The 25,413-nt window shown below is 37.2% G+C and overlaps 1 long non-coding RNA gene across 1 annotated transcript in view; it reads left to right on the top strand.

The window, feature by feature from the left end:
- The first annotated feature begins 14,937 nt into the window (after nt 1–14,937).
- Nucleotides 14,938–25,413, top strand: part of LOC308064292 — a 209,549-nt gene continuing 199,073 nt past the window's right edge. Inside the window, exon 1 of the long non-coding RNA XR_013928329.1 lies at nt 14,938–16,049. This is a non-coding gene — a long non-coding RNA (uncharacterized lncRNA). The remainder of the gene's footprint in view (nt 16,050–25,413) is intronic.

Genomic DNA, 25,413 nt, shown 5'->3' with positions numbered 1-25,413 from the left:
GCCATCTGCGGCTGCTTGGTTTCCCCCCCCAACCCCTGGCGGGGGGGGGGGTGGGGGGTGGGGGGGTTGGGGGGGGTCTGTAAATACCAGGGGACGGATTGAGGACCCTGGGGGGCCATATCTGGCCCGCGGACCATAGTTTGAGGACCTCTGGACTATGGGACTCTAATAGTTTGTTTAAAACATATTTCAGCTAGATCCACAGTGTGAAAACCACCACGAGCCAAAATACCTACAGATACTTGCAGGACAATGGAATATTTCACGTGTCTATACATATATTTTTATATATCTATATATAAGACAGGCTACAATTGAAAGAACATTTTAATAATGCTGTACTCTTCATGGTCAAGTGAGCCAAGCTACCTGCTGTTAGCTTCCACAAGTGTTAGCTTTCTTTGCTACATTTTAAAATATACTTTCCCCATCACTGAGGTCATAGAGCTGTTTCTGTTTTCTAAGGCATTCTTTTGGAAGCTTTTAGTGAATCGTTTTTTCTTTCTTGTGCTTCTAATTACTGTTTTCATAAGTGAGATTAAGGTCTTCTTTTGTCTCTATTTACTATTTGTATTGCAATAATATCTAGAAGTCCCAATTATAAGCACTTAGGAACCTATAATATGCTTCATGTTGTACAAACACATATTTAAAAATTATGCCTGACCCAGAGGATTTACAGTCCCAAGTAATTCTATTGTGTTTAAGGCATTTTACATATATACTAACCAGAGTATGATATTACTCTGGGTTACACTACCAGCTGAAGTACAGCCTAGAACAAGTAATTTTGTCTTCCTACTTATTCTCTAACCCTGGAATGAGAGTAGTATAATATTAACTCATCTTTCCTAGGAGCATGCCAGATAAAATCACTACTGAATTCCTGTCTAGAGATTTATACTTGTTAAAAAGGGGATAAATTTTAGGGTCTGTGATTATTAAGATTTAATCATCAGTTGTCAAAAGAAATTCATATGAGGCATGGGTGAAGAAATAATAATTATATTTTTGACACATATTGAGGTTTTCAAATTTATTATTGTTCTGCATGTTTGTAATTCCTTCTTTATCCCATATAATAAAGCTATTCAAAACCCATAAGATTTGAATCTCAGTACGCCATGCTTTAGTCTTGCTGTTGCTCTTTTACTCCAATTTCTTTACCTCAAAAACAGCCAGAAGAGTCAATATTGCCTCTTGAAATTACATTCTTCTGAAGTCTTTGTAGTTATTTATGTATTTCTAATAATTTTTGCTGTTTATCTCCTTCAATAGACAAAACTTTCCTCTAATCTAATCATAAAATCCATTGTCAAAATCTTCAGATGTCTCCAGATGTGGTACATCTTTCTTTAAAAACCCAAACAAAATAGAAAAAAAAAAGGCAACCCTTTTGTTTATCGCCCTGTGTATTTCTGTGCTACTGCATTTATAAAAAGAATCAAATTTATACTAAGGGTAGGGTACAGTGTGCTTTGTTTTGAATAGGTTATTTGTAATGTAATAGTCTTGTGAATTACCAATATGCTGCAGAGCAAGGGGAAAATGTGATTGTGAAGGGCATGATGATGATTCAATTGGTTTTGTGGCCATAATGCATCCTTTCCAACTGGCATTTCAGCATTTGTTCTATCTTTGTATGTATTATCTACTTGTACTGTATATTCAGAAACTCTCTTCTGTAACAACCGTGCACTTTTTTTTTTTTTTTCTCCCCAAGTTTGGTGTGTATGAAGGGCTATGGGGTGTTTTGACCAGTGTTCAGTGCTAGCTTTGTATGACCCCTCTCCTGCCAGCAGCCTTGAGAAGCAGTACCGAATTGTCATCTTGGACTATATCAGTACACAAACTGCTACCTCTGTGTGAAGGACTTGTGTGATCCTACCTCCCTCCATGCCTACTATGCTGCTTCTTGTAGTTGATATTTTTGGACATCTCAACTCACTTCAATGTGTATTTGCTTCCTTCTCCATCTAAAAATGTATGTTTCTGCAGCTTGGTTCTTCTTGTCACCCATCTTAATTTAATCAAAATGCTTAAATATTCACGTAGCCAATGCACTTGAAGAATAGCAAGGGACATCTCTAGGAAGTAACTCAGCTACCATACGTTGAAACAGAGATCATCCTCTGGCAACAACCTCTCTTACTTTACTGACTATAGATGGAGTCCATATAAGCTTCTTACTTTAGAACAACAGTGTAAATGAGCAGGGCTGATTCACATCTTTTGTTCCCTTATTGTAGCTCAAAGATGCATTTTTAAAATTGGATTTGGAGCGCTTTTCTGCACCTCTGTCCTTCAGGCACTGTTTATATATTTCAGTAAATTGTTACCTGAGCATCAGAATTAAAGACACTAGGTTCTTGCAGGCTTCAGTCTTATTCACTTCCTCTTGTCCTTGCATAACACCATCCCATTTTCTATGCAGCCTATGGATTGCTCCAGTTTTATTACTTAGCTAACTTGCTAGAAAAAACACTGAGTATTTGACTGGCTCAAAACTAGGTGTATTGATTTGGGAGCTGACACACCAAAGAGAACTGCTAATTATTCTGCTCTCTCTGCAAGCTATTAGGTCAGTAAGTAGGTCACACAATGTACGTTTCTACATATAGGCATCCACAGGCGTTGTAGGCGTCCAAGCTCCCATGACAGTCCATGTGCATCATCTAGTCAGTGTGGTAGCAGAGAGCAAAGAGCTGCTCAGCTGCACTGTAGTCACACTCAAGACTCCATAGACTAAGTATGTATTTTTTTAAACATGGTTAAAATGTAGTTAACTTCAACACCTAGTTCACATACACATACATCCATGCAGTCCTTTATACTTTGGTGTCAAAACCTGGAGCCAGCTCTATTTCTGTGTTTGATTCAACTGCCTTCACATAGGTGTTACATCTAATTTTTGAGATGCTCAAGGCTATGGGTCTCCCACAACTATTGTGGTGTGCACAACAGTCTTGTGTGGATTTCTTTGCAGTTCATCTATAATGGTATTAGATTCCTGTGGTAAGGAAGAGGGATGGTCCTGTTATGCCTATGTGCAAAAACTGCTATCTCACTTAAAACATGGGCTTCAGGCCTCTGGCTACAGCTGAAAAAGTCAGCTCTCCACTTCAGAGTCCCAATGCTCCATGTTGCACTGTGGAGACATAAAGCATACATCTCTACTAGGAAGCTACATGAGGCAGAGCAGAGTTGTACTGGCATTTGATAACTCATATTTAATTTTTTTTTTTTTGCATGTTCTCTGGCATGAATTTGGCCAATTAGCGCTCATTCAGAAAAGGCTGGGCACAGTTCAACTACCTGTTTTCAAACTAGTGTGATCTGTATCACTTGTCCTCAGAGCCTGAAAAATGTCCAGGGTCCATGCTGCTCATTGAAATGACACAGCAAGAATGTAAGCAAGAATTCAGTTCTGAATAGGAACATCTCATTTTCTGTGTGAGTTATGGGCTTGCATTGACAAGTACTACTGTTGAATGGGCAGAAAGATGAAGAATGTAAGTGGCTTACATTAGTACCTTATTGTATACATTGTAGTGGACTGAAATATTATAATCTTCTTAGCAAAAAGTGTATTACTTGGTAATAGATACTACAGAGCAGTAACCAAGAGGAAAAAAACCCTCTACAACCTTCATATTTGAAAGAGGTAATGGTATTAGGTTTTATGGTGACTTGAAAAGATTGAAAAGGTTGATATTGGTAGTCCTAACTGATGTAAATAAAAGTATTTGCCAGTGTTTCATAAGTTTCATTTTCAAAGAATTGTGGGGTTGGCAATATTTTTATGACACAGAACAAATAATTTAAGGCTAAACTGAATCTGTAACATGCCATGATTTAAATCAGGTAGATGATACGTGCACTTCACATGTAAATGAACTTACCAGAAAATTGCTTCTCATAAGTGCAGTATAAAAGCGTACAAAAGTGTAGAAGCTACACAGTCGATTAGTAAGTGCAGTGGTGATGAAGCAACTCTAAGTAGAGAAAAGTTACTTTTAAGTTAATGTGGCTGAGGGTTATCAATAGAAAGAAAAGCAACTGGAATAGGGACAGCCTTCTGCTACAGTGACTTCAGAAACTGAGAGGATATCTGCCAGTCAGTAGAAAGATCTCAATTTCTCTGTTGAGGGTTTTTTGTTTTGTTTTGTTTTGTTTTTCTTGAAATGAGTGATTCAACACAATTTGAAGGTTCATATTTCATACTGCTATATCGGGCTTTGTGTGGTCTGATGTCTGGATATAAACTGACATGCTGCAGTGCTCATGTCACAATGCATCAGGTTCTTTTTTCTTTTTGCCAGCTTTTAGGCATCATGAAGGCTTTAATTTGCTCTTCTCATTGTACGAACATGCCTAATTCCAACTCAATAGACACTATTTCAATACTTGAGACAGTATTTTAATAAATAGCATATGATGGTTTCCATCATTTCTTGTTCAGCCTTTCAATTAACACATCTGTGTGGACAAGGAGAGGTGAAAAGTGACAGACACAGGATGGCCCAGGGAACTGGGTCAGTCCTGCAGCTTCCACTAGCTATTCCTACCAGACAAAAATGATTACAAGAGGAACAAAACTCATTGATTATGTCTATTTAGTAGTTAAAAGCCTTTAAAACTTGGCAAAGCCTTTAAAACATGACAAAGTAAACTGTGAGGAGGAAATTGGCTTCCTGTTCTTTGCAATAGGTGAAAATATGAATGTTGAGTTTGAGCACAGTGTTATTTATGCACTAATATCAAAATTACAGCTATGTGCTGCGTGTGTCACTTCACAGTTGGAAATCAAATTATACTCCTGCTGGAATATTGGCACATTGGTATCAGCTATAGCAGCTGCTTTGCTTTCTCTGACTTTTCTTACTATTGCTGCTAATGAAAAAGGAGGCTGCTGTCGCTGCTCTTAACAGCACTATTTTTCTCCTCACTTGAAAAGCAAGCAGACAGTCTGGGTCTTCTCATGGCACAAAAGGAAAGGAACAATTAATTGCTGCTGAAATGCTTGTACAAAAGGTCACCAAACAATATAAGTTCTTATTTGGTACTGAACTTTGAAGCAAAGAATTATGGATTGTAGAAGGGATCCAGCAGTTAGATCCCCAATACATAGAAAAGAAGGAGAAAGAAGGCTAAACTTGATGGGAGTTTCCTAGACAGTCAGGAACAAGCTTGCCAGCCATCTGTAAAGAAGGTGTTCATGAAGCACGTTGAAGGAAACCATTACAACGTGTCATCCATGCCCTAACACAAGCACAGAAGGAGGAGGAGCACTGAGAAACTGAGTATGCAGAAGCTGCTAGTCTTAAACCTAGAAGTTATGTATTGGCAACAGCTTGGCTTCTCAAAGGTGGCATGAGGCACTAACTTATAAGCACCTAAATATTTACAAGGCTTCCAAACCCATCATAGCCCAAGGGAATAGTGAATATGCAGAACGTCTCTGCCCCAGCAAGAAAATTCCAGACCTTTTGGTGTTGAATCAATGATTAATTAAAAACACAGACTAGCTTTGCCTTGCAAACAATGACAAAAGATAAATTGAGATTCTTTACAAAAACATAATTTTAAATTCATGTTGAACATAAAAAGAAACCTGCTCCTTACCTGAGGGATTTTGCCTGCTTCACATTAATAAAAAATCAGTTGTCTAATCAATATCATGATATCACAGATTTTGTCTTCTGGGGTTGAAATTTTATCTTGCACTAAAGGAAAGCATTATTATTATTACTACTACTAATAATACTATCGTAATCATATTTCTTTGTAACTGATACTTTTTTATTGTATTCTCATTGCTCTTATTTCACTTATGATTTGAAAGACACAAGTAACACCTGATGAGCATTGCACATTTGCTATAGTACAAAGACTTTTTCAGAAATAAAAGGCTTATTTCGTTTACAGAGCAAATCAATTCCACAGCCTCTCCATCCCACATACTTTTCCTTTGCTTTTTAACGTGTTTTCCCTCCTCAAGAACTTTGTGATATGTACTGTATCTTGGCCACACACAGAATAAGAAAGGGAAGGTTTTAACTTGGTAGGAATAAAAGCTGAATTACACCAAATGTTTAATATAGAAAGTTGAGACAACTCTTACTTTTTATGCACCATCTATAACCCATTCCATCAGCAGATAAGTTGATAAGATTCTTGCTTTTAAAGATGTCAAACATGTTTGGCAGTAATAGCTTCGTGCCTACTTTGTACTAAAGGACCCAAACCAAACATCAGGACACATTGGTACTACTTATTGTGTACTGTATTGTGCACTTTTTCCTTTGTGCTTGATCAAAAAAACTGGGAAAAAAGTACCTGAAAGAAGTATTTGTTCCTTTAGCTCAAAAAACCTGGCTTGTAAGTCTAAGTTCAGTCCTTGGCATTAATCAAAGTCCTGATATTCACATTTTTATGACTGTTGACTTCTGCCCTCTTCCATTTCACCACCCCATTTCTGGATAGATATTATTCAGCATTTTTGACTTGATAGGATCATCTGACCTGATGCACAACATTGTCCCATAGTATTACATCAGTAATTACTTCAGTAAATATAGTCTCCAGAGACTTCAACTTAACGTATATGAATTCATATACTGTCAATGGATTCTGGAATTTCTGTGGTATCTGGTCAGAAATCAGCAGCTCTATTCACAACAATTTATTTCTCTTTCAATTAGACATCTGCACTTGACAAACTTTTCCCTTAAAAAAACATCTTGGAAAATAACAATCCACTGGGGATACAGGGAAGGCTGTAAATACTGCTACATACTCATCAGTGAGTAAAATGCACTTGTAGTCAAATACTAAGTAACAATCCAGTAGATGGAGCTGCTGAACACCCAGTGTATACCCAGAATTTTGTAGGTTCAGTATAATTTTGCTTGTGACATGTATTAAACACGGTTTTTCTCATCAGCTTTTTACCCCAATTAAAGCAGCTTTTAGAAGGTGGAATCAAGGATCTCATGGCTTAATTACCAGAATAAGACTTAGAGTTCTTAATCCTTTCTGATGACTGATCTGGGCTCTAGTTCTACCACTTATTTTAGTAGAATTTTGAAATCCCTACGAACTCTGTGTTCGCAGCTCCCCAGCCTTAGATCCTTTCGATGAATGGGCAATGTATCTTGATCTGAAGCTTGATAAAGTCATTTAGTTCAGTAGCTGAAAAATATTAGTCACCTATATGTGAGTTATCCTTAATAAAAATACCTGCAGGCATGACCAGTCTGAGACAACCACATGTGAAAAACAGCTTCTTTCCTTCTGTGGAGATGAGTATGAAAAGAATCTTCCAGATAAAGTGTGGAAAATAGGAGATGGACGGTTTTTAACTATTTGAGGAATAATGATTTCAAATGAAATTCACATCTGCCTAAGCTATTATGTGAAACCTAAACCAAACTCAGTCCCCACTATTGATAAAAGTGCCTATACTTCTAGAACCCAATGAGTTAACCCTGCTCACATCTTCTCTATTATTCTTCTTTCCTCCAACTTGAATAAACACAATTTCCAAGCAGAATGTAGCATTAAAGTTCCAGTTACCTAAATAGCTTTATCAGCATCTTCTTCCCCTTATTCCCCTTACATCCAGCAGGATGACTCTAGGTGTGTATTCCAAAGAGCTTGTTGATCTTTTTAATGCTAATTAGTGTTTGATTAGGATCTGAGAATCAAGGAAACAAGGCCAGATTTTTCCACCATTGATTGATGAATTAATTAAAGGCATCTAGATGGAATTTAATGCTGGAAGTGTGCCATGTTGATTGTCCTTTACATTTTGCAGGAACATTTTCAGCATTATCAATCTAACATTGTTTTACAAGATTAAGTCTTTAGGACATGGTTTAAATGGTTAGGTAGGTATCTAAAAAGGCAAGTACACCTGGGGGAAAAAGATGTCAAGACACTTCAAAAATTCAAAAGAAACAAACCTGCAGAACCCCTTATACTCATTTGATTTTCAGAATGGATGAAAGCCTGCAGTTCTAATTCATTTTATCACTGCATTTTGGATACTCACTTGGAGAAAACAGCAGCAAGCATAGAGCAAATCAGGATGAGAACAAACTTTGTGCAATCTTACATTCAGCAGAAACCCTCTAGTCCTACATACTCTACTGGTATAAAGCAACACAGTTCCATCAGTGTTATAGATACTTCGATAATTTATACCAAACAATGAACTTTTTTTTTTTTTTTTCCTTTTTCCTGCTTGTAATTAATCTATGGCTATTTCAGTATACCTGCTGTGACATACTGATGAAATAACTAATTGTCTTTAGAAAATAGCAAAAATTTAAGACAGTTATAAGTTGAATAGAACTCAAGAATGATTTTTTTCAAGACATGATTGAGACTGAGAATAATTTACACAGAGAGGCAAAACAAAAGCTACATGACTGTTTTTAAAATTACACATATGGCTTTTCCATTTTATAGCAAAAAGATGTAGCAGGGGCTAATCTTGTACAAATAGCCTGCATCTTGCCACAATAGGATTGTTCTGACTAGCATGGATAAACAGCCATACCTAAATACAATCTTATGAAATAAATGAAACTATTGTTAAATGGTAGATGCAAACATGATGGGTTGAAGTGTTACTTAAAAAGGTTCTGCTGCTGCTTTTAAAAAGCTATAATGTTCTATGAAGTTGTTTAAAAATGGTACTTTATTCTTACTTGGTTTTGTCTGGCTATGACAGAGTCATTCCTGGTATACTTGCAGATTGTTTTAGAATCCTCAAAGGATATTTTAAGGAACTGCAATTCATTTGCTATAGCCATAAAAAAGCACACATTACTTATACATGAAGTTGAATACATCCCACCTACCTTTAGCAGTGGGATTAATCTCAGCTAACTCTAGGCAACTTCAGTATAGACATCTGTACCTGAGAACGTTACCAGAGGTGCCATGTGTAGCCAAAGAAGAAAAATCTGCATTGTTGGAGTTTTTTATCCAGCCTATTTTAGAGAGCTGCTTGAGGATGAGACAAAATTGCCTCTCCGTAGCCAAGGGTTAGAACCCAGCCCGACTGCAAATAAAGTGAGGTAATCAAAACAGGTAATATTCTCAGTTCAGTTTTTAAATGACCAAATATTAACAAGTTTATGTGAATTAATCCTATAGCTCTAGGTGGGGGGTGAACAGTACAGAAGATGTTGGGCATAAATATGAAAAACTGATCACTTTAAAAAAACAGGAAAGGAGATAACACATCAGGTTTTAGTGTTTTCTTTCTGTTTGTAAAGAATTTTTACACAGCTTCAGATACTGAATAATAATTGGGTGTACCCTAAGTAAACCTTTAATTTTAGTAGTACTAAAATAAAGCTGGTCAAATGTGTTTTTTAGTTCAGTGGTCAAATTAAAAATGTGGGAAACTGGTCAGTTTGGCTTGAACAGAAGCTAAAACATTTCAGGTTTCATGCTTTCACAAGAGAAATCAATTGAATAATGAATGGTACTGTTTCTACTAAAACAAGATGTTTCATTTCACATGGAGTTTAACCAGAATATTTCCTCAATTTTCTTCCTTTTATTAGAATTCTTGCTAAGCAAATTATGCTGTTTTGAAAGGTAAAGTATGTTCTTTTAAAATAAGTTAACTGGGAAAACTTTCAAACTGGCATTGCCTTACCTTTTTGTGCTAGATGCAAATTGCAGAGCAGAACCTAAGTGGCTCTGCTTGAATAGGGGAATTACCATTCCTAATATTAGCTTCAGGGAGATTTTATGTGCAAACTGCAGATATTTCCATGGGCTTTGTTAAGTTCAGTTACTGCATAAGACTTTTCTATACTCGAAGTCTCAATTATTTTATTATTCTTTTTAAGCCTAACTGGTAGCCATTGTGCAATTTGCATACTGCAAAAAAGTGTAGTTTAGGAAAGAGATCACAGAATCTCAGAAGGGTTGAGGTTGGAAGGGACCTTGGTGAGCAACTAGGTCCAACCCTCCTTCTCAAGAACAGCCACCCAGAGCACATTGCCCAGGGCAGGTTTTGAATGCCCCCAAGGAGGCTGACTCCACAGCCTCTTTGGCCAACCTGTGCTCCTGCCTGGTCACCCTCATAGGAAAAAAGCATTTCCTGATGTTCAGAGCGAACCTCCTGTGTTTCATTCTGTACCCGCTGTCAATGTGCAAGGCCACAGTGCTGTCTCGTGTTCTGCTTGGTGTCCCCCAGGACCCCAAGGTCCTTTTCTGCTGAGCTGCTTTCCAGGTGGGGGCCCCAACTGGACGTACTGGTGCATGGGGTTGTTCCTTGCCAGGTGCAGGGCTTTGCAATTCCCACTTCTCCAGCCTGTCAAGGTACTTATGGATGGCAGTATAACCCTCTGGCATGTATGACTCCTCCCAGTTTTGTATGGTATTTTAGGTAGCCCAGTTATGGAATGCTATATAAAGTTAAAAATCTAACAAAACAAAAATAGGGGAATGAAAAATGGGGAAAAACCACACAAGCTGAGGTTTGGACTGGTTTTACAATTCATTCAGTCAGTTATTTCTTTTTCAGTCATATTTTGCACGACCAGTGGAGATGCCTTGGTTAGTTTATTGAAAATTATCCTGGAACAGTTGCTACAATCTGAAGATTTTATATTACTATTTTTGCAACAGAGTTTATTAATCATAAAATGTTCATATTGCATTAGTTAGAAATGAATACTGGTGACATAGTAAAGATGAAAAATTATAATATTTCTTATATTAAATATCCTAAGTGTGCTACAGATTACAATTTAGCAGCAGTAGCAATTGCTAATAGAAAATGAAAGATAGGTAAAATAAAAAATCTTAGTCATATGAAATTATACATACCTCCATTCTGCAAGCAAAGAGACAAGGAAGTTCACCATTTTTTGAGTGTAATGGAGAAAACTACATTTCTGATTTGCCTTAATCATATGATGCATGCTTTTTTAACTCAAATATATATGCACACATATACTGTAGTAAAATTCAACCATTGCACAAAGGGTTAGCTGCAAACAACAAGCATCTTTTGCATTTACTTTGGTCATGCTTCTTGTTTCAGCTACACATTCCCACCAAAACAGAGGTCCAGTGTGTTGTCAGTCTTTTTTTTCCCCCATCAATTAACTAATATCTCATATAGTACTTTAGAACGTAAGTATTCCCCCTAAAATATCCCAGGATCACTGATTCTAGGTATGTTTTAAAAGTAATAACCTACATAAATGCTCAGATAGGAGGTGTTGTATATGTAATTAAATATATACATTTTTAAACTTCAGGAAAAGTTCTTTTTCTCAGATTGTTCTGACTGCAAGAAAACATCTTATTTAGTGCTAGTGGTCAGATATAGATATTATTACAACACAGAAAATTAATATTGTTATAATTAATATGAAAATTTGAGATGAGATTCAATACATAGACGTTTAAGTTTCAAAATAATAACTTTGGCTGATAGTTTAAATCAACATAGCAGACCAAATAGTGCAGACATTAAAATCTGTCATTTTCACAAAGATTATCACAGTAGCAGTACAAGACTGACTATATGCATGGAAAATAATTTTATCATATTGCAATGTATGTTCTGACTCAGCAATGCTCTTCTCTACAATGTAATAAAGCAGACAGCAATAAAAATAATTTAGTCCAATATAAATGTAATGAGAGAAAGGACAAACCAAAGTGCGGGATGGATGAGAATGACATCAATACATTCTATTTTGACAGATTAAACATAGTAAAATATTGAAATTATAATATATGTGAAGTGTGATATGATCTCAGAAGGAAAAATCCTGAGTCCTCAGGAAAGAAATTATTAGTATATCCAAAATAACCATTGTCAATGTAAAAAAGAAACTCTTTTATTAAATATCATTGCATTAAACATAATTTCCTCCCATCTTTTAATGTATTAAAATCTTTGTTCATCAAATAAAGGTAGAGAGACTCTACTGGACTTCAGCCATCCATGTAAAAGAGTTTAAACTTAACAGCCTCAAGGAGTTTAATTTAGGCATAGATTGAAAATCTGAGTTTCAACAGGGCAGAATTTATTTAAGAAGCTGTACCCATCATCCAAATATAACTTGGAAAATAGTGATCTGAAACTGCTGTAACAGGCTTATTTGTGAAAATTCTAAACCTTAGACTTTTGAAGATGTTGTAGTGTACATTTCCAGCACAGACCTAAGTACAGTGGAAGGTTAAGTACAGTTAAGAACATCACAGGAGAGAATGATGCTACTTGGAGATGAGAAGATTTATAACCAACCCTCTTTTAAAGCATGTGAGAGAGTTAGGTCCTGTTTCAGAAAGCTGAAGAATTATGTTTGTAGGGATGTATTTAGGGGGTAAGAGGGGTGGATACATCACCTGGATAATTTTTCCTGTATGGCTAATCATGTAATAATCATGTTAAAAGATTTTGGGAAGGCAAAAAGAAAAAATAAAAAGTCTTGGGAAGGAAGGTCAGAAGATGACTTTATTGACTTTTTATGGTGAGTTTTTTTCCTCCAAGTGAATCGAAAAAACAGAAGTGATAATGATGAGATAGGGACTATAAGGACGTTTTGGTTACACTGTTGGAATCTGGAATTATTTTTGAGCAAAAATAATATAAGACACTACCACCTACAGAACATGTCACATTAAGGCTTTGCAAGTGCAGAAGGGCCAAGAGCATGATGTCACTTCCAGCCATCTCTGAAGTCTACCTTGTGGTCTAGTATTAACACACTTGGAGAGGTAATATATACCACAGCTTCATCTGAAATGTTTAGTGGTAGAATTGTCTGGCTACTGTCAGAGACAGGATCTGGCGTCCTTGCTCTGTCACAACATGGTAATGACTTGTCTTCCAGGAGAACGTCCAAAAGAAGAAAGGCTCTGGCAACCTTGGGAAGAATCAGCAAGTACAAATCAAATGTTTTCAAAGTTTCAATTTCCAAACACTTTTATTTTTCAAATAAAAGGTAAAGAAGGGACAGAAAAGGATGGAAGCAGCAGAGAAGATAGGTTTTGTTGTTGTTTTTTTTTAAAGTATCTCCACCAATTCTAATGACTACAGAATAATTTGATGTGTTTTACCAGTTATACTATTAGTAAAGCAAACTAAAATGTCAATTGGTTAAAAATTTACTGAACTATAAATTGAAATTGAACCAACAAAAAATGTAAATCATAGAAATATTACAAAATTATCAGAAAGAAAATGGAATTTATAAAACTTTGACAAGTATTTACAACAAAAGCTGCAATAAAAATAGCTTCACAAGCAGGCATTTTTCAGGAAACACAGCTTATAGATTACTTATTACTTTACTGGTGAAATTTCTGAGTTTTTCATCATCCACATAAAAATATTTCAAACAAATTTTCATAGCATAGTGCATTCATAGGTAAGGATTTTACGCTCTTCCTTCATCAATGATTCAACATTACAAAATGTAATGTTATGTGAATATGATATGCATCTTTTTATAAAGATCCTGTTTCTGGATTTGCTGGAGGCAGATGGAGATGAAGATTGTTTTTTATCTTGACTCCAAAGGAAAGGAAGAAGCAAAAAATGAAATAAAGGCTGATATAGTTTGTAACATTTAATAAAATAGTGTGGCATCACCTTTGTCTTCATTTGTAATTCACCAAGAATCTTTGGCTCTAAAGCACAATCATAAAGTCTTGAATCTCAAACCATAAGATATTTTTTTTTGAAGTGATTTATATCTTCTGTGGAGATGGGTAATACATTAGACTAATGAACAGCAAAACCTCTTTAATTATTTAATAGTTATCTAAGAAAAGCAGTTACATAGTATAAAAATCCTTCAGCACTTAAAACTTCATAGTCATTGTCTTGTTTCAGGCCACAGTCACTACCAAAACAGAAGTAATCTACTATTTATCAGCTTACTATTTGAGAAAATTCTCTACATAGACTTATATCAGTCCCAGGAGTATGATGCATAGAGAAATATGCCATATGAGTTCTTAAAAATTCTTTTGTGTTTGAAAAGTGGAAACAAGATTGGTAGAAAGGAAGTATGAATTAAATGGTAAAATTCATAGAATAAAAGATTGACTTGCAAAATTTCAGAAAGCTGAGTGCTAATTTGATTATCAAACTATTTATGATGGAAGTAATTTAATTTCTAACACTGTTCTTTAAAACTAGACCAGAGAGAATGTGTGTGTATATATGTGTGTGTGTATATACATATATATATATATATATATATATATATATATATATATATATGTACACTGACATTCAAGTATGAGAGACCTCAGTGATGAAAAGATCTTTTACATTTTAGGGTTAAAATACTCAAGAACAAACCAAGGACTTTGAACAATGCAAGAGAAATACAACTGGAATAAGTACAGGTAAGTTCAGCTCTCGTCAGTGTGCAAGAAACCTGGACTAGGGTTTGACAAAGAGCAGGTCCTTCTAGGTAAAAGCCTCCTTTTTCTTAGCCATGGTTATAGGATCTTAATTAAGTTCTCCTTAAATAATTTCCCTTCCCTAAAGCTATTCTCCCCAAGCTCAGTAGAACTGTGCCAGATACTATTCAATGTGATGATAGTTGGAGACTGGAGATACTGATCCTAAAGTATTTACATAGTGGGGCTTTCATGAAGCCTGAAGAAAGAACAGGTGATGTTCTGTTAAGCCTCTTCTACCTGGATTAATTCCTCTTCTACCTGGATTAGGACTCTCTGTTAATGTTTTTATCTCCTTCTTGGTTAAAGTGAAGGGTTAAAGCTGAAAACAAATCTGATCTTATGGTTTTCTGCTAAGAAAAGGAAAAATTGTGACATATTTGTTATACATGAAAGGTATTAAATAAGATGGCAAGAATACAACTAAACAAGTATATTGGAGGAAAAAAAAACCAAAAAACAAAAAAAAAAAAAAAAAAAAAAACAAAAAAAAAAAAAAGAAGAAAGATAGCAAGAAATGTTAGATCATTCTCCCAAAGGTGTTCTACCCCTATCAAAGTGGAAGATCAGAGAAGAAGATAGATAAAATATTACAGGATAGAATAGGGAATTAAAGCATGAAAGTTAGAAATAGCCAAAGTACTATATGAAAGCTTTTAAAATATGTATAAAGAACACTAAAATATGCTGACTGACTGTGCTTTGCACACCATGTATCCATTTACCTGCAAGACACTAAACTGAGAAAAGCAGAGTTTTGAATATGAGTACAAAACCACTGGATCTTCAGATCTGGTGGGCTTTGCTAAAGAAAAGCTGACTGGGGTACAGAGGTCTGTTCTTAAAGTACAGCTGTACTTGGAGAAGTGACTATCTGAAGTACTTACAAGTTCCCATTTCTGCAGTTAGAGTGCTTCACAATTGTTAATACTTTTATTATCAGAACATCTTGCAGAACTATGAGACTCTTGTTATAGATATATTACAGACAGAGAACATAAAGGTGAATTACTAGTTCATTTGGGGAAAAAATATTATTTACCACATTGAGAAATATTTATTTTGGGACTTAGGATACTATTTATAGATCAATGAATTTTTATCAAATTTCTATAATGGTAGACCTAAAGACTCTTGCCTGCTTGTAGCAGTATAAATGTTGGTTGCCTAAAGTTACTTACTTTAAACTGTGCAATCTGCTGTAGGTGAACCTGCTTTTAGCAGGCGGTTGGGCTAGGTGACCTCCAGAGGTCCCTTCCAATTTTGACCATTCTGAGATTCTGTGTGTCTGTAAACTTGTTTTACAATGAATAGGAAGAGCAGTCATTTCTAAAGGGCACTACATATCATGCTTAGACAGGTAACTAGCACAGGTGGGATGAATCAGCCTCTAACTTAATCTATAAAAGGAACCCAAAATATCTACTTTTTATTTAAATGGCTAAATTTCATATATGTAGTGTAGAGGGATTTTTAAAGGACTGAAGACATATGTTACCATTGTCTGGGTTGGACAACCCAGGCCTGTTAGTTGAAGCTGCAGAGCAACTTTAAATTGTCCTGGGAACAAGCAGTGTGAGAAGGTGCAGAGCAAGTCCTGGGAACCGCGGAATCAGCACACTCTCATCGGGACACTCTGATCCGCTGCCTGCAGCGTGCCCACCAGCCAGCAACACAGACTCCACGTGGCCAGAGACTTTTATCCAATCACCTGTGTGTAAAGTCATGTGAGCGGTTGGTTTAAGTTATAAATATGACCTGTTTGTTTAATAAAGTGAGCACGGCATGTAGCCATACTGGTGTGATTGTCGTGACTTAGCGGACTCTCCACGGGGGACCCTCTTCGATATAGAAATGATTCACATGCCTGAGCATAGGTATCTAATGCCATTTTAAATACCTGAGGGCATCCAAGACCTCTTGAAGATACAGCGCAGGACATATAATGTCCTTTGGAACCAACAGCCAAAGCTGACAAACACTACGCTAACAGGGGCCCCATCCTCAGCTGGATGGTAGTGGTAGTGTCGTGGTTTAACCCCAGCCAGCTGCCAAGCCCCACACAGCTGTTCACTCACTCCCCCACGGTGGGATGGGGGAGAGAATCTGATGACTAAAAGTGAGAAAACTCATGGGCTGAGTTAAAGACAGTTTAATAGGTACAGCAAAAGCTGCGCATAAAAGCAAAGTAAACCAAGGAATTAATTGATCATTTTCCATCAGCAGGCAGGTACTCAGCCATCCCCAGGAAAGCTGGGCTCCGTCACATGTAACAACACTTTGCAAAGACAAATGCCATCACTCTGAGCATCCCCCCTTCCTGCTTCTTCCCCCTGCTTTATATGCTGAGCATGATGTCGTACAATATGGAATATCTGTTGGGTCAGTTGGGGTCAGCTGTCCCAGCTGTGTCCCCTCCCAACTTCTTGTGCCTCCTGAGCCTACTCGCTGGAGGGGTGAGAAGAAGAAAAGACCTTGGCTTTGTGTAACCACTGCTCAGCAAGGACTAAAACATCCCTGTGTTATCAACACTCTTTTCAGCACAAATTCGAAGCATAGCCCCATAGTAGCTACTATGAAGAAGACTGACTCTATTCCAGCCAAAGCCAGCACAGGTGGCAGAGATCACATTGAGGTGGTGGTAAGGCTGGGTCAGAACAACCTTCTGCTCTTCCTGGTCAAGTTGGGCTGCCACAACCTGAACTCCCAGTTATGTATAGGTCCAGCAAAAGAGAAACAAGAGGGAGATGTACTCCAAAAGAGTCAATGAATAAAATCATGTAATGGGTTTGGTATTGGTGACTAGAACCTGAGATCCTTCCTGGGCTTTTGTTAAACATCCCAGCCCTGGGTTTGAGAGTAACTGCCTGCACTAACCACACTCCCATGTGCCTGTGCAACTGCATCATCTCCTGTGGTTGCTTCACTACAAGACCTCTCACTCTCTAATATAGGTCAGCATAGCTGCTGAACAGGATTTGATACTGAGGCTCTGTGGGTGTGTATTTAACTTTTTCAGGAACATACAAAAAGCTGGAGAGTGTGGCTCAGATACCAAATGCCCGCTTTGAGTCTGCATTCTAATAAGAGTTCATGAATTATGTAGGCAACACAATGAGAACATTTGAAATGGTGTTTGCATCTGCTGTGAGACTTAAAATTTAATGGATTTTTAAGTAATTAGCATGAGCTATTTACCACACTGAGTTATACTGTAGAGGTAGCTGAATATAAAAATAAATATGATAATAATATGCATAAAGTGCTCATTTCTTGCAGCCTTATATTTTATTTTTAAAAGGCAGTGCTTAAGCAGACTATCCAAATTGACAGGGAGAATATGATATAATGCCTTTCCTCTTCTTTTTCTTAAAAGAAATCTTTTGTCATTTAGAAGATGACAGACTAGTTTTTGATAGCTTTGATGTGACATAATGCAATGCATCCATAATCTAGTATGTCACAGCCATTTTTAATATGTACGGTATCCATTAGCTAATCAAGGCATCTCAATGAATGATCCATTCTCTGTATTTTCTTCTAGGGACTCCACAGTTCTGCAGTTAAGGAACAAAAGTAGTCAAAATTGGCTGATGTTTGTGCCTTGCTCTGTCATCAGCTAGTTTAAGTGACTCTTTATCTGAATGGTAAAAGGCATAGCAAAATCCCACCAACCAGAAGGTAAAGAGACTGTTTCAAATCAGAAATAATGTGTAAATAGATTTTAAACTATGAAGATAATAGATTATTAGGATGAACTGGAGGACTGGTAAGTTCTCTTTGTCTTGTAATAACTGGTTCCTTAAAAGGGTCTGTTTCTTATGGCAGATTATGGTGACAACACATTAGGATAGGCAGTGATGTCTATATCGTTAATGACCAGACATGAGACCCAAGACATGTACCCAAGGCAAGTGGAACTCTGCTTCTCCATCACCTTCTAAAAACAGATACTTATCAGAACAACATCTTTTAAGGCAAAAGCAGGGAAAGACATCCGGAAAGTGAAAGGCCTTGATTCTATTTTGACTCTTTACCCATCAGATTAAGATAAGTAGATGAGTTGTCATTGACAAAAAGTAAGAATCAAGAGTAACTTATTTTGCAGAAATCTAGTATATGGTGATCTAGACCCTTTCTTATTTTTACAGTTTAGACTGGAAATTTCTATATGAACAGTAAAAAAGTAAATCAAACCAAAAGGGTTCCTCACTTTAATTTGCATCTCCTGTGCCCACTGTGTTGCTTTTTAGCTCTGAAGACATGACACTCACACCTGTAGCTGGATTTTGATCCAGTTTCAATAGGAGAAATGGTGAGCCACCCATGCAGAGTTTCTTGTGATCTGCTCTTCGGGCACCTGACTGCAAAATGAGTAGTATGAGTGAGAAATCACCAGGGATAAGGCAGCCCCTCCCCCAGGAATCTTGTTTCCAAAGCAAACAGGCTAACCTATTCTGCAAGACACTAGCACCACCATGTTGTAGAGTAAAAACCATGTCACCTAATTAGAGTTAGTAAAAATATGATGATGACCAGGGCTGGCCATGTCTAACAAGTTATGTGATGTTTTTTCAACTAAGGATGTTGCTTAGCTTTCACAGGTCCCTAAAAACCTTTCAGAAGAATTAAGGAAACTTTCTTAATTGCTGAGGTGGACAAAGATAAGTTTTCTGAAAAATTGGCTGGGTTCCTCAGTTATAGAATACTTGTGTAATCTGTATCTGACCCAAATTAATAATGAAATTATTCATTTATTAAAAAAAATAATACTCCAAATTCACCAATATAATTAAAATTTAAAAAGGCTCAAAATGTACATTAAGTTTTAAAAGAATTCTTCGATATGAGTTCAAATCTTCATCCTAAAAAAGTTTATATAGCAGGACTTGTCTAATGTTGTAGCAGTGTTGGAACAATTCCAGTAGCTTTAGAAAAATTACTCCCATCATATCAGAAGCTAAATTCTGCTCCTGTTTGTACCCAGTGCTCTACAGGTTCCAATAAAAGTCAGTGAAGCATGCATTTCAAGGCAGAGTTTGTCACATTCATTTCCAGTTTCATGAGGTTAATGACTTAAAATCTTTTCTTTTTTTCCTTGGGCCAACAGGAACAAATAATAAAATGGAAACACGTGTGCTGGCCCCAGAGGGCTAAGTGCTTTGCACTTTTCCACAAAGACCTCCTCTGAGTGACACCAACAGTGAGTGACACTTATGGGATCCAGGAGGGACTATTTCCAGCTGCCTTTCCTGAGCCATAAAAGTAGAGCTGCTCTGTTATAATAGCTTTTGTGGACAGAATAACAGTGATGTATTTGTGAAGATGCCACAGAAGCCTTAAAATGAAGATACGTCTTCAGTATTTTCTCAAGTGTTAAAGACAGCTTTAGTAACTTCAGCATTCATAGACAGATAAATAAAACCTCTGGAAATAATACAAAGAGTTTACTTACCAAGGTCTAACACCTTGATCTAACTAGTAAGTAAAAAAATTAGACATAACAGTGAAAATATCTATGCTAGGTCTTGTTTTGTACAGTATTGTATTTGGAATTTGATTATGCTTTAAATGCACATACCTCTTTAGGAAGGCAATAATATCCTAATTGCCTGTGTGGCAAACTTGGCTTTGGACAGTCAAGTTAGGCCAGCTGGTCTGAAATGGCTTTCAAAATGGCTTTGTGATTTTAATACATTTTAATTTGTCAGCAAAGGAATTTGTATCTCACAATGAAATGTGAGTGCTGGAGAAAAAATTGATAATATTTTGGAGATAATAAAAGTTATCTCCAAAATCTCAAAGTGGTATCACACAAAATCACAAAGACATGAGTGGTTAAAGGAACAGCATCAGCCATTACGTTGTCTCTACCACAGCACCATTTTGCACCAGGTGAGCAGCAAACACCCCAAGCAGTCTCTTTTGCAGGATGTTGTGATTCCAGTAAGGACAGGTGCAGGTTTTATGTGCCTACCCTGGCACTTAAGGTATTTCTAGCCAGGACAAATGACTTCTGATTCTTTCAGGCTGTGTCTGCAGGAGGAAGTCAAGAGAGCCAGGCAAAACACTGGAATGTTAGATTTTGACTAGGATCATGTAAGTCATGTTGGTTGTCTGCAACTGAGGGCTGCAGTACATGGGATGGCAGGGCAGGGCAGGGAGCATGGAAGTAGGGAGAGGCCTCCTTCCTGTGCTCCTTTCCTGTAGCCTGTATCCTTCTATAAAGTGATTTTACCAACAAGCACACATTGTTTTTCTTCTTTATGAATTCATCTTCTCAGACATCAGGTGTCTCACAACCAAAGAGTACACTAATTAGTTCAAACCAACCTTCTACCCCTCCCTCTTCTCCACCACCAGAGGCTATGGATCAGAATTCAACACTTCCTGTTTGCAAAAACAATTGCAGCATCTATCTTGTCACTTTGATTGGAGTTTTTACCCATATTTTTTTCTTGGTTATTACTGTAGTAGCAGGGTGGTGACTTTTTCACCCACGAGAAAAAGACAGAGTAGTGTGTAAGTAGCTTCCAAGTTGAAGATTTGATTGATTTACTCTGCTGAAATTAGTTCTTCCATTTCTTAATATATCTGTTGAATTGGATCTTTAAAATCTGGTGATCCCAAATTGATTCAGATTGAACATATGGCATGGTTAAAATTGTGGCTAGAAGTCCAGCAGAAAGAAAGTAGTAGCTGAACTTTCACTTGACAAGTCCATACATATCAGATGATGAATGTTGGAAAACTACTCAGCAAATACTCTGGAGTGGTTTTTTTCCACCTTCACATTGTACGTTAAAGAAATGGCACTACGAGGAAGAACATGATCCAATACATAAGGTTTTCTTCAAAAGCCTTGGACTGTGGCATCCCCATCAAGTTCATCTTGAAAAAAAGTATTCAACTGGGAAAACCCTCTCCATTACAGCACAAAATGTTGGAATACCATTAAAAGTCAGAATGCTGCTCCCAGTATAGCCCTCTTAATTTATTTTGAACCTGTCCCACTGCTTATTTGCATCTCTTCTCTAATAGTTTCAAACATAGTTTCAAGCGTTCAAACAAGTATTAAACTAATACTATAGGGAACTTACTTGGCTTATCTCTTGTCTTGCTACCTGTTGTTCAGTACCAAAGGGTCATGTCTTCTCAGAACTACACACAATCATGTGCTTGCTAGATTTCAAAGAAACAGTCCCTGGCTACTTCTTCAGCTGGAGGAAAATGCTTAATGATCAAAGACACTTTGTTGTTCTTTATATCCTATCTTAAAACTTTCCTTTGTCACATTGGCTGCAGTGATGCAGGCTGCAGTCTCTGGGGCATAGCAGATAATTTGCCTCAGCAATTAATGCAGGCTGCCTTGGTTTTTGATGAAGAGTTTTGGAAACCCCTATTTCCTGAAAGCTTATTTGAAGTCTAACTGATCATTTAGATTTTCTTTATACACAAGCAGTTCTTGCTGTCATCAGGGAAGATCACTGCTTTAAGACTGGCTTTGGCATTCACATGTGTGTGGTATAAGTTACCCTGTTTCTGAGCGTTTGGGCCAGGTTCAAAATATTTGGAAGATGCAGTCAGATTAATGGTGACTCCCAGACTTGCTGACTTGTCAAGTCTAGAGGTCCCAAACATAAGCAAGTGTTACAGATGGAATATCAATCAAAGAAACATACAATCACTTAGGGTGGAAAAGACTTTTAAGATCATCAAGTCCAACTGTAAACCTAACACTGCCAAGCCCCCCACTAAACCCTGTCCCTAAGCACCACATCTACACGTCTTTTAAAAACCTCCAGGGATGGTGACTCAACCACTTCCCTGGGCCGCCTAGTCCAATCCTTGATGACCCTTTCAGTGAAGAAATTTTTCCAAATATCCCATCTAAACAGCCCCTGGAACAACTTGAGGCCATTTCCTCTTGTCCTATCACTTGCTACCTGGAAAAAGAGACTGACACCCATCTCTCTAAAATCTCCTTTCAGGTAGTTGTAGATAACAATTATATGTGTAGTTCAAACACTGACACTGGGCTTGGTCTCAGTTCCTTTGTACATACATGTTAATTCTGATAATAAATTAGTTTTAGAGTTCTGTGCCTGATTCCCAGAGACTAGAACCTCTTACAGTGACAATTGCATGGTTCAACATTTTATGGTTCAACTTTAGCTCACACTGCAGTGACTCATGCTTATGAGGTAAGGGGCAAGACAGTGGTTATTTCCCCCCTCCCTTCTTGAAAATTTACTATGCTAACCTCACTACCAAACAGCCAAAAATTCTTGAGCCTTCCTATAGACTTGATTCTCAAGATGATCACCATGAGGGTCACTCATAGTTGTGACATTGGCCTTTTAAGAAAGGAAAGCACTGTTTAAGCCATTTGAAGTTTCACATTAAACTTAATGGATTTAATTGTTGGAATCCAGCATTACTTTCACATGTTAAAGAAAAAGAGGGTTCATTGAATCACTTCCAATGCATGCATTTTTAGAGACAGATCTTTTCTGAGAGAGTGCAGTTACTTAAGTGGGTGCCTTTCTGCGAAATCCTGGATTTTCATTATGCTATTTACTTTAAGAGCATACCCAGGTAAGGGAAAAAAATTCTATGAAGATTCAATACTACCTGCTGTAAGATTAAATAAAACAGCTCCTATGAAAAAAAATAACTTACATTGCCAGAGCAGAAAGGGTCAAACAATAAAATACCCATTGTCTCCTGTCAAAGTAAATCACACTAACAGGTTTCTATGGCACAGGTGTTATGAGATCTTGATAGCAATATTTTTAAGATGGGAAATCTATATTATCTAACAATAAAGGTGGCATGGTGAGAAATGGTTATCTCAGGTTATGAACATGCATCCAGGACCAGGCAGGTGACATGTATTGCCTAGCATTGAGTTTAATTTCCTGGAATCAAAGTTAGGCCTTTTTTTTTCTTCTCACTGTCACTGATAAAAACATCACTTGATAATGTTGTCTGCTTTGATCCACAAATTTAGGAAAGGCTTTTGACTAGTTCCTACAGGCCTTATCGTAACAAAAGGATGGTCTGCATGGCCTCCTCCTGGAGCTGAGCTACCAGCTGGGTGACACTACTGAGACAATTATAACCCCATCAGTTTACTCTTGGTTTCCACAAGTTCCATGCTGAGTTATGAACAATTCCTTCTCTCTTCTCCCTAACCTTTTCCATGTGATAGATACTCTTTGAGGATGTGGAGTAATCAGGCTCCATAGTCTCAGTTGCAGAGGGACCAACTCCACCCCTGATTCATGAAGCACGTTTGAGCAGGGGAAGGGGAAAAATGTTATCGTCTCCTCTTCACTAGCAATTTGGTCTTGCAAAACCAAGGTCAGGTGACAAAATACCTTTTGGTATGCGGAGGTGAAGGAATAGGGATAGAACAGAATTTATGACTTTGTAGGTTAGATTCAGTACTCTTGTATGCTGCATCTGGGTAATTACAATGTTCATGACTGACCTTAATTTGCAAGGGAGCCAGGGTAGTATTTCCCCACTGGGCAAGGTGAAGGCTTGTGGTATACTTCCTGTTCTACACAAATCCCACAGTCCCCTACCCCAATAGATTTTACTCATTGACTGTCTCTCTGTTTTGTTTCTGTGAACTCAGCACCATCAGAATATGATCTAGGTCTTTAGGTGATAAACCACTACAAATAATAATAAATCTACTACTATGACATTATTAAAAACAAGTCTTTAGTACTCTACTACCAATTACCAAGCTGAGAACATCTTGCAAGGAAGATGGTGCATAGGGAGGAAGAAATGACACACAGGGAATAGGTCTGATTAAATATGCTGAACTGTCATGTCAGCTTTAGACCTGGACCATTTCATTATCTCGATAGCTGCTTTTGGAAATTTAGGAGTATACTGATAGTAAGCAGGCAGTGAGTTTGCATGTGCAATCAGATTTGTAATTGCAAAATTATGCTCAGGAGATGTGCTCTGCTTCCTCCCACCTTTCCACATTTTCACAATACATCATATTTTTCACTATCTTTCTAAAACTTCACAGAAACTTCTGAGATCTCCATTCTCCCACTCCACGCCTCTTGGAATCTGCACATCTGAGCAGAACCAGAGTTTGCATTGCCAATAGAGCAGACATGGAAATGAAACACTTTTGATTTCTCTCACCCAGAATTTTTTAGCTAGAGTCCATCTGCTCACCAGTGCCTATTTAGGAATGCACAACACCTTTTTCTTCTTCCATAGCAGCCAAACTGAACAAGAGTGGGTGGGAATATTAAAATGACACTTTTGAACTGAACTGTAACTTTTTATTAAATGAGAGGGAGAAGAAAAAAAAAAGTGACATATCGCCTTTATAGATTCTAAGCTGGAGCTGAAAAGGCAAAATCTATCTGTTAAAATAATCATGGCTAAATTTTCAGTAATGAGCAGAACTTTGCCTCTGTTGCCTCTGACATCAAAAGGTAGCCCTTTGAGTAAATAGCTCATATTGACCTGTACTCCATTGTTAGAAGAAAAGGATCATTTAATGACAAAAAATAGTTTTTACATGGATTGCAAAATTTTGCTTAAAAATGGAGGGCATGATGTGGTTCTGCTGAAGGCTGGAAGGGTGATACTTTTAAAAACTTGGGCTTTATATTCTCTGAAAATTATTGCATGTGATATTTCACCCACAGATAAGTGTGAATGCAAAATTTGGCACTGATTATGAACTGGGAGTTACAAGCAATAGTCAATAGGTTTGCATTTCAAACATAAACAGCTTGAACAAGGGAAATATTACTTCCTATCACATTTATTTCACCAGTCTGTTGTAGCACAGGATTCAAGCACTTCCTCACATGCTATAGTGAACATTTTACTCCTCTTATCTGAAATAATATAATTGCCATTAGACAAAGCAGCTGCTAGGCATGTTCATTTGCTGTT

The sequence above is a fragment of the Falco punctatus genome (assembly GCF_963210335.1).
Source record: "Falco punctatus genome assembly, chromosome: 5".
NCBI lineage: Eukaryota > Metazoa > Chordata > Aves > Falconiformes > Falconidae > Falco > Falco punctatus.
Note: the sequence above shows the minus strand (reverse complement) of the source record. Positions and strands in the feature narration are given on the sequence as shown.